At 31.6% G+C, this 10,496-nt stretch overlaps 1 long non-coding RNA gene across 1 annotated transcript; it reads left to right on the plus strand.

The window, feature by feature from the left end:
* Nucleotides 1-1,243: 1,243 nt before the first annotated feature.
* On the plus strand, nucleotides 1,244-7,060 carry LOC111385496. The gene is made up of 2 exons (XR_002701071.1): nucleotides 1,244-1,837; nucleotides 6,792-7,060. It is a non-coding gene; the product is annotated as an uncharacterized LOC111385496 (long non-coding RNA).
* Nucleotides 7,061-10,496: the final 3,436 nt, after the last annotated feature.

Below are 10,496 nucleotides of genomic sequence, written 5' to 3' on the forward strand. Positions count from 1 at the left end.
AAAAAAAAAATGGAAATTAAAAAACTGAACATTCTTCTTCCCCAATCCCCCGCCTGCCCTGCCTCGGAACAGAACCACAACCTCCGTCACCACCTCAGCCTCCATTGAAGAGAGCTAAAAAATAACCCTCCAAGAAAAAGCACTGTTAACACCCTTTGTAAAATAAGAAGATAAGAAACAAATTCGCTAAAATCTAACCAAATGCTTGATTTGGAGGCATCTTTGCACATTATTAAATCATTTATAAGCTGCCCAACTTTGTCTAGATTGCACTCATCACCATCAGTTGATTCTAATCCCAAGTCAACCACAAACTTATAAATTCAGAAGTCGGTCATTGTATTTTTTAGCAAGTCGGGTTTTCGATCTTTTTAGAAGGAAAGACGATAGTAACAAAAAGCTCTCAAAGCGAAAGAGTACAAGGCTACCTCGGGGACGAAGTAGATGCTGGTGATGGAGTGGATATTTTCGGTGAAGGGACAATTTCAAGAGAGAGTTGAGGAATGGTTACTCTTGTTTCTTCACTGCACTAGCGATTATGGGAGTGTCTTGAGGCCGATTTGTTTCGACTTTGGGTCTCAGGCTGATGAGAAGGTAGTATAGATACTGTTGTCTTGATTTGATTATGAGCTTAGATCTTGATATTTTTCAATTATTTTCTTGGCAGAAGAAAAGATCAAGTGATGACTTTGACGTGGTGATGGTTGGATTTTTAGGTTTGATTTTTTGGGGTGGAGAGTGGGGACATGGGGTGTTTGGAGAAGAAAGCTTTCAGTTTTTTTAATTAATTTTTTATTTAATTATTTTACATAGTTACCTTTTTACCTTCATTATAATTGTTAAAGATATGGTCAAACTAATTTTTGGGTCAATTTATTAAAAAAATGAATCGAATTCATCCATTTTGGGCTCTAGATGCGATATTTTGAAATGTTTAGGTTGATGGTTGCAATAAATGAAAGGTTAGGGAAAAATCTGCAATTGTTTGAAAGGTTTGGGGGTAGTCACTATCCTAAACATTTTTTTTTTAATAATAAATAACAGTAGGCCTGATCATTGAATTACCTATCAGGATTAATTATCCTAAACTTATATTTAAACTAAGTCCTTGTTTGAGCCCCATTTTTTTTTTTTTTTTTGGGGGGGGGGGGGAATGAATTTTTAAATGGTAAGTTTTTTGAGAATGCATGATTAAAAAATGAAGAAAATTTGGGTTGACGGTAAGATTTTTTTATGGATTCACTATAGTTGTAATAGTGTTCGGACTTCTACTGTAGCTAAACAGTGATTTCACTGTAGATATTAGCCATACCCATTTTTTCTTACTCAAAAGAACGGTGAAGCCATTTCTCCACGCAAACCCAGACACAAGCTTTCTTCATCATCATCATCATCATCATTTTTTTCTCTCATTTCTTCAATTCTTCTCTCGTTTTTCTATGATTAATCTCTTCGTGCAAAATTCTCGTGAATAGAGAGGTAAATCCTGGCATGCCGTTTTTCTCAAATTATGATTTTTTTTATTCAAAATTCTAGGTGCAAAATTTTTTATTTCGAGTGAATAGAGATGTATATCCTCGATTTTATCTGATAATTATAATTTTGTTTATTCGACTCACAATTTTGGATTTTTGTGTAAAATAGAGAGGTATATTCTTGGTTTAATGTAAATTAAAATGCTTCTTATCTTGTTAATTCATTTGTCTCTTGTATATCTCATGCATTAGCAATCTTGACAGAAATTGTGAAATATGACTTCTTTTAGCAATCTTGGTGCGGAGTCCCCGTACAGACTGTGTGGGGATTTTTTAGGTTTTAACACTGAATAATTTTAAAGGTATGGGTTTATCTTATCTTAATCCCTAAATTATGTGTTAGATGTTTGAGTTTTCGTCATTTCATTAATTTTCGGTGTATGAGTTTTGTTTGTTGATGATTGTTCCGATGAGACCGTAAATAGACTTTTGATATGTGTTGCAGAAAAGAAGTCTTGAATTTTAATTTTTTTTAGAGTCAACTAGGGAAAAAAATCTGTCTTTTTATTTATTTTCAACTTTTTTTTTGTTGGGATTCTTGATATGGGTTTATTCATACTTTATGCATATTAAGAATGTGTGTATTTTCAGTTTGTATAGGTTTTTTTATATTGAATTTTTGGCCATAAGATCAACAGAAAATAGAGAGGAAAAACAAAAAAAAAAGGAAATATAGATTAATTTTTTAGGCTATGGTTTGACACCTGAAGCATAACTTCTTTGGCTGAAAATTGAATTGTGCAAATACTTCAGCTCTATTTTACTCCTTGGACCTTTGAATTGCATCCAATTGATCATATGTAATCTTCAATAATTATTTTGTGGTCCATATCAAGTATTGAATGTTTACACTTTGGTCCTCATACTTTGAATTTCTTTTATTTTTGCCTATTTTTCGTTCCTTTCTTCTAATTTCACCAATTTGCATTGAATTCGACCTAACAAACATAATTTACACATAATTAAGGTATAACTTATTCAAATCACTAAACAAATATTTCAATTTATTGGCCTAGATAAGTGTACAAAAATACACTTATCAGCATCCTTAATAGTATACTTTAAAAAAACATTCATTCTGAACAGAATTACATAATGTAATATACCTTGCGAAGTCGTTAAAGTGTCGAAAAACTAAGTTCATACCACATTCAGGATGTTCTGCAGACAAGAAATTGTTGCTCCTCTGTAACACAAAGCAACCCTTGACAAATAACAATTATAGCAGAAGTAAAACTCCTCCTTACCTCTTTGTTAGAGCTGACATTAGCATCAGGAAACTCTTGTACAAAAACACACTGTCTTATTTCACATTTAATTTCAAAAGTCCAATAATACTGAATTACATGGTGGTGAAAGAGATGAAGTCACAATAGCTGCTCATGTCACAGCTCCAGCAACTACCTCCATTTATTACTCCTCTTTCTTTCAACTATCCTTTCATACACCTTCCTGAGCCTCATATTCAAATTTAGTAAAAAAATTTCTTCATTGCTTATTTTCCTTATCCTTAATGTAGTTAGTTGCTTTTTATTTTTGCTGGGTTAAAATCCTTTGCTTCTCCCCTTTCCGAAGGGTATGCTTCCTCAAATTATAAAGTGTGCATGTAATTGATTACATCTTTAATTGAAGTTGGTAATTCCTTGTTTGCCTTTTTTGATTCTTATGCTTGAATCTTTGAATATCCTCAACCGGGCAAATATATCAATCTAATGACATTTATCGTCAAACCATTAAAGAAATTCACTACTATATGAGATTCTTCTCGTGTAAATTGACAGCCTTCATAAAAAAATTGATCAAAATTTCCTTATATATTTTTAAGTTTTGCAAAATCCGTTTTGACATTTCCCTTTTCTAAACCAAAATCTTGTCTTCAAATGAAAACCAACATTCTTGAAACCGATATCTTTTAGATAACGGACCATTAGCTAGTAAAGGACAGTTTCACTGATATGAAATTTAATCATTTTTTAAAAGGGACAATTGCAGCAGAAACTCCAAACCTTTTAAACATTAGCAGACTTTCCCCAAACTTTTGATTTGTTGCAGTCATCACCTCTAATATTTCCAAACGTCACATTTAAGGTCTTTTTGGACGGTTTTCATCTAAAATTCCATCAGTTGACCAAAAAATGATTGACCACATTTTAATAATTTTTAAAGGGGCAAAATGGTAACTTTGCATTAAAATCAACATAAAAAAAACAAAATAAAAATAAAAATTGTTCTTCCTATCTAACCCACTCCACAACTGAAATGGGGACGCTATCGTTCGTTCGCGCAAGAAGGGTACCAAATTTTGAATCTGAAATTGGAGAGATTTCTGGAACAATTGGTGAAATTGGAATGCTACCCAAGGTCATAGGGACCTGATTAAGACCGACTGATGCCAATTGGTTGATTTAATGTCGCGTGAAACAAGAACTGAGGAGGGAGATTCGAGTTCGTGACTATCGAATCTGTTAGATCAACCTCAGAACGAAATGGTGCATTATTAGTTAATTTTAGGTCATAATCTTTATCGTCTGGATGAGAGCTACCTATCGGTTGTAGTGCGCGACCATGGGCGTCGCCGGAGATGAGTTTTTCGGTGGACTTTTAGCCATTTTTGTTTTTAATTTATTTATTGGAAAATGAATATGAGTATTGGTGGTGGCGGTGGTTACAATTATGGCGCGTGTGTGGGTGTTGGCGTTAGCAACCGTCAACGATTTCCTTTGGTGCCAATGGTGAGAGACAAGTACAATGATTTTGGTTTGGGTTGATTTGGGGTAGGTTAGGGAAGAAAATCAATTTTATTTTTCCTTTTTTTATTATTTTAATTTAACATTTTACCCCTTTAAAAATTGTTAAAATATGGTAAAAATCAATTTTTGTTCAACTGACGAAATTTTGGATGACAATAGTCCAAAAGAGGCCTCAGATATAACGTTTGGAAAGGTTATGGGTGATGGCTACAACAAATCAAAGATTCTGAGAAAGTTTGCTAATGTTTCAAAATTTTGGAGCTTCTGCTGCAATTATCCCTTTTAATCAATGATTAAATTTTATATTTTTATCAATGAAGCGGTCATTTACAAGCTAATGGTCCGTTATCTAGAAAATATCGATTTCAAGAATATTGGTCTTCATTTTGAAGACAAGATCTTAGTTCTGAAAAGGGAAATGTCAAAAAGGATATTGCAGAACTTAAAAATATATAAGGAAGTTGATCAATTTTGATGAAAGCTGCCAGTTTAGACGAGAAGAATATCATATAGTATTTCATTTCTTTGATGATTTGACGTTAAATGTTATGAGATTGATGTATTTTTCCAGTTGAGGATATACAAAAATTCAAGCATGAGATTCAAAAGGCAAACAATGAATTACCCACCTCAATTAAAGATAAATTAATTACTTGCATACTTTAGAATTTGAGGAAGCATACCTTTTGGAAAGGCGGAAGCAAAGGATTTTAACTGAGCAAAGTTTAAAAAGCTTCTAACTAAATTAAGGAAAATGCAAATAAGGAATGAAGAAGAAATTTTATTAGATATGAATATGAGGCTCAGGACGGCGTATGACAGGAAAGCTGAAAGGAAGATGAGTAATAAATGGAGACAGTCGCTGGAGTTGTGACATGAGCCGGTATTGTGACTTCATCTCTTTCACCACCATGTAATTTGCTATTGTTGGACTTTTGAAATCAAATGTGAAATAGGGCAGTGTGTCTTTTTGTGCAAGAGTTTCTTGATACTATTGTCAGCTCTAACAAAAAGAGGTAAGGAGGAGTTTTACTTCTGTTATAATTGTTGTTCGGTCAAGGGTTGCTTTGTGTTACAGAGAACCAGCAATTTCTTGTTTGCGAAACATCTTGATTGTAGTGTGAACTTAGTTTTTCGACGCTTTAACGACTCTACAAGATATAGTACCTTGTGTAATTTTGTTCAGAAGGAAGATTTTTTTACAGTATACAATTAATGATATTGATAAGTGTATTTTGTACACTTTTTCAGGCCAATAAATTGAAGTATTTGTTTAGTGATTTGAATGAGTTATAGCTTAATTATATTTGTTAGGTTGAACTCAATGCAAATTAGTGGAATTACGAGAAAGGGGCAAAAAGAAATGCAAAGTGTGGAAACCAAAGTGTAAACATTCAGTAGTTGATATGGACCATAAAATTGTTATTGAAGATCACATATGATCAACTAGCCAAATAAGTTATGTTCTTGAGACCCATCTTACGGATAGAAAACGTTCGAATTGAAAAAATTGTATTTCTAAAGGAAATGTAATTCTTTAAGTTATCTTTTCAATACACTTTGAATCACCACAATCAGCATCGAAAGAGAACATTATGATCAAAATATCAAGCATAATAAGGAATTGAAGCTCAATTACATCTTTTGAGTTATTTCATGATCCAGGTGATATTTTTGTATTATTTTTCTTGTAATTTATAGATTAATATATTAGGCTTGGTCCGCTTTTGTATTAGATGAAGATAAATCCTATTTGTTATTTTCTAATTCAAGACTAATACATTAGTTTAATTCTTGTGATTCTTAATTAACTTTGCATATCTATTCTATTATTTAGTTGATTGGCCACCAATTAGTTACTTATTTGAGTGTTGAGAGACTCGTAATGAATTGAGAACGCGTTAAAAATTAACATGTGTGCAATAGAGATTAGGAATAACACTTATCACTTATACAATTATATAGATAATCTAAACTTTGATGCGTTCTAACCATTCAAAATTCGGGTTAAGAGTATATTTGAATCGTGGTTAGAATATAATTAATTTTTCTTGAAAAAGAAAATTAAATACATTAGTTTTATTAAATTATCATGAATGAAACTAAATTACAAATCAAGAATTGAAACAACTAACAATAGGCGGATTCGAAATCCAATACAATCGACCCTGATTTGATAAAAACCTAAGTTTTGTAGATAATTTAGCATAAAATCAAATTCTTTGTTTACATAATTCGAATTCCATACATGACTAATAAATTTGAATTGAAATTTATTTTTTGTGGAACGATACATGTAACTATAACGTATTACTTGTCAACGATCCATAGACTTGCAGGTTTTGCATGAACATGTTTTTAACGCCGTTGTCGAGGAATAAAGTATTTAATTTGAGTTTATTATTTTATATAGGATTTGAATTTTTTTATTTGATAATTTTGATTACGCACCCTGATTTCTCTTCTGATTGCTATGCTTTCAAGTACTATTCAACAATATGTGCAGAGTTCTAATGATGACAAAGGAGTAAAATTTTTTGCAACAAGTAATCTCGACATGAATGATGAGGATATGCTTGCAGAAAGACATTATTTGTAAGCTTTGTAATGAGATGTATTATAGTGGGCAATGTTTTTATACATGCACTAATCACTTTATGTCCAAACTTCTATGGTTTAAACAGTTTTTAAGATGTCAAAAACAAGTTAATGTTTCGTTATCTAGAAGATATCGGTCTCAAGAATGTTGGTCTTCATTTTGAAGACAAGATCTAAGTTCTTTTGTCCATGTGATTATGTCCTTGTTTGAGCCCCATTCTTTTGGAAAAATTCATTTTTCAATAGTATTTTGACATCATTTTAACTACACATTTTTCAATAAAATAATATTACACGTAAATCCAAAATTGTTCCTTATTTTTTAACCATACATTTTTATCAATACACTATTCAAAAATTCATTCTTTCCAAAAAAAATGGGGCTCAAACAAGGGCTCTATAATATGATAAGAATTGGTTTATTTGGAAATTTTTTATTAAAAATTTAATTTTTGGTTCCACATGACCGTGTTAGATTCTTAGTAGCAAAAATAATGACACATAGTATAATAATACTTGAGAATAATATTAGAAACTTCCGCTTGAGTTAAACAATGACATCGATAACTATGTAATGATCAGTTATAAAACATTGACGAAAAGTAAGCATTTCCCGCATCATTGGCATTGCACGTGTATTGACTATGACATTCAAAATTATTTATTTCGTAGGAGTTAATGAATTCTTGAATGGTTATTTTCAACATGAAGAGGAACACCACGTTAGACATGAATAGTTACAAGGCGTTCTACAGTAAATGGACGGTGGCTAACAACTTGATAAAAAAGTTACTGAAGGGAACTCTGGAGAGGTTTTATTTTAAGATCTTTAGAAACTAGAGTTACTAAACTGGAGCTCGATGAAGCTTTGGTTCGTAATATTTGCTTAGTATGCATCGTGATCTTTATATATTTTGATTATCTTTATACATATTCTATTAATATTAAATTTTTAGAAATTTAAATGCTTGTTAACTAATACAATGATTGGATAAACGGGGGGGAGTTTAAGAATAGATATACTATTACTGAATTGTACTATAGTATCGTTTTCATATCGATTGCATCAAAGACTCGCTTTTTTAAAAAAAAATCGTTGTCCACCTGTAGAGTTGTGAATTTTCGACGACGGGTGGAGTATTCAGAGTGGATTAACAAAATGTTCGTTCACCTAGGATTTATCAATTATTAATCCATTCTGAATATTCTATCCATTGTTGAAAGTCTACAATTCTACAAGTGGGACAACGAGTTTTTTCAAAAAAATAAAAAAGACTTCGATGCAACTAACATGAAATCGATTATAACAATATTACTGTTTAGCATTGGTGTCTCTATTCTTAAAATCCTGTTTATCCGTTCATTATATTAGTTAATAAACCGTCAAATCTCTAAATATTAAAAATTAATTGAAAGTGTATAAAAATAATCAAAATATATAAAGCTAACACTGCATACCAGGCAAATATTACAGGCCAAAGATTTATCAGGCTCAAGTTCAGTAACTCTAGTTTTCGAAAACCTTAAAACAATCTCATCTCCTAATGAGTTGCCTTTGGTAACCCATTATCGAGTTGATAGCTATTGTCCATTTGTTGCAGAAATGCGTTGTAACTCTTCCTACATAAGGCAATATTTCTCTTTGTGTTGTTGATAGCCTTCTAGGAATGCATCAAGGTCCTACATACCGATTTTGAATATCATATATATATATATATATATATATATATATATAATATGATGATGAGGCAAGAAATACCTTTGTTCCTTCTCGTCAATAAGTTATAATTAATCATTATCTCGTTATTGACATCGTTGTTTAACCACTCAGGGCGGAACCTTCTAATGTTTTCTCAAGTCTTGACATATTGTGTCATCATTTTCGCCACTAAAAATTTAATATGGCCTCATGAAATCCAAAAATAAATTCTTATTAAAGAATTTCCAAATAATAAATTCTTATTATATAATCACAGGTAAAAAAGAAGTTGTAAACTAAAACTTGATTTTGGGCTTTGTATTGTGATACTTCGATTCTTATTTTCGATCAGCATGTTTTCAATCGTACACGACAGCATAGGAAGGCTGACAAAGTAGTGACACTGCGAAGAAATTACTAGACGTGTCGACAATGTAATGATGTTTGGAAGGTAGAGACTCGATTACAATCGAGGCACAACTGAAATTGTTAAAGGCGGATATTGGATAGAGGCTGGTTTAATTGGTGGGTTATGAGTAGATGGAGATTCTTCCCTTTGAGGCTGTATTATATGGAATGGTAGGCATGGGAATATTGGGTTATATTAGTTGGGCTAGGGTAATGTAGGTGGGCTGTACTCAAACAGCAACAGCAATCTGAAAGGAAACATGAATTTAGCATCAACTCATATATAATTAAGAAAATTATTATTTAACTTTTTATGGGTGAATTTCTGTTTAAAAAAAATAATAAAAAATTGAAGTTTGAAAACTATACTCACGCGTTTGAAATTTGGACTCTTTTTAGTTATGTCTTTATATCATACATTTCAGAAAATAAAAGATCCGACACTTGTGCGTTTGATTACAAGTAGGAAAATTACATGGAAAGAAAATGAATTCCAAGGAATTGAATTACCTAGAAATTGTTTTCATGGAAATTGTAAATTATTGTGTTTGATTGTATAAATTTTTCACGTGGAAAATGTTGAAGTAAAAGTATTTTTTTATGTTTGTTTGACTTTGTTTTATGTGGAAATTGTCAATTTCAGGGATATCCTCTTTTACAATTATTCCTAAAATTTGTTCCCATTGCCAACAATTAAAAAAAATAAAAAAAGCCAAAAAAAAAAGGTGAAAAACCAAAAACCACCTATCCCCTAGGAAAAAAAAAAAGGTGGAAAATCACGCTTTAAGGTGTTGTACCTAGAAATTCATGGAAAATCAATTCCCTGGAAAATTTTATCAATCAAACAGGCCAAAAGTGGAAGTTGGAATTCAAATTCCAAGTTCCATAGAAAATTTCGTGCAATCAAACGGAGCCTTAGATACATACTCGAGTTCAAGTGTCATACGCCCAAGCTAATCCTTGATTGCTTGATCTTCTGTGTAGAATATGTATTTGGAGAAAAGAACTTCAAATAAGAAGAAAGAGAGTCTGTAAAAATGGGAACAACCTTGGCTCGTCTTTTTACTAGAGTTATATTGCCCTTTTCTTCTACTCCATTTCATTAAGTATTATCATCTTCCTTGCATGGTGATGACGAACACAATTGGACAAAGAACACGATCAATAGAGAAAGGGATGGGATGGGGGGAGAGAACATAATCTATGTATTACAAGGAATTGAATTAGTTCTTCGTATTAAGAAGCTAAAATCAAAAGAACTTCTAATAAACTAGAACATTATCAACTTGTTAAAATTAATCTAATCTAAACAAATATAATTTGAATCAAAATTTACCTTAAAAATCCTATCTAAATCCTGTCATCTTTCTTGTCTTTGATCCCCATCGATAGCAAAGTATATATATATATATATTTATATATATATATATATAGGGGCCATAAAATCATGCAAGAGAAACACCGAATCAACACATAAGAAAACGACTTATAGCCTATGGTTCCTTG

This window comes from Olea europaea, unplaced genomic scaffold (assembly GCF_002742605.1).
Source record: "Olea europaea var. sylvestris unplaced genomic scaffold, O_europaea_v1 scaffold3176, whole genome shotgun sequence".
Taxonomy (NCBI): domain Eukaryota; kingdom Viridiplantae; phylum Streptophyta; class Magnoliopsida; order Lamiales; family Oleaceae; genus Olea; species Olea europaea.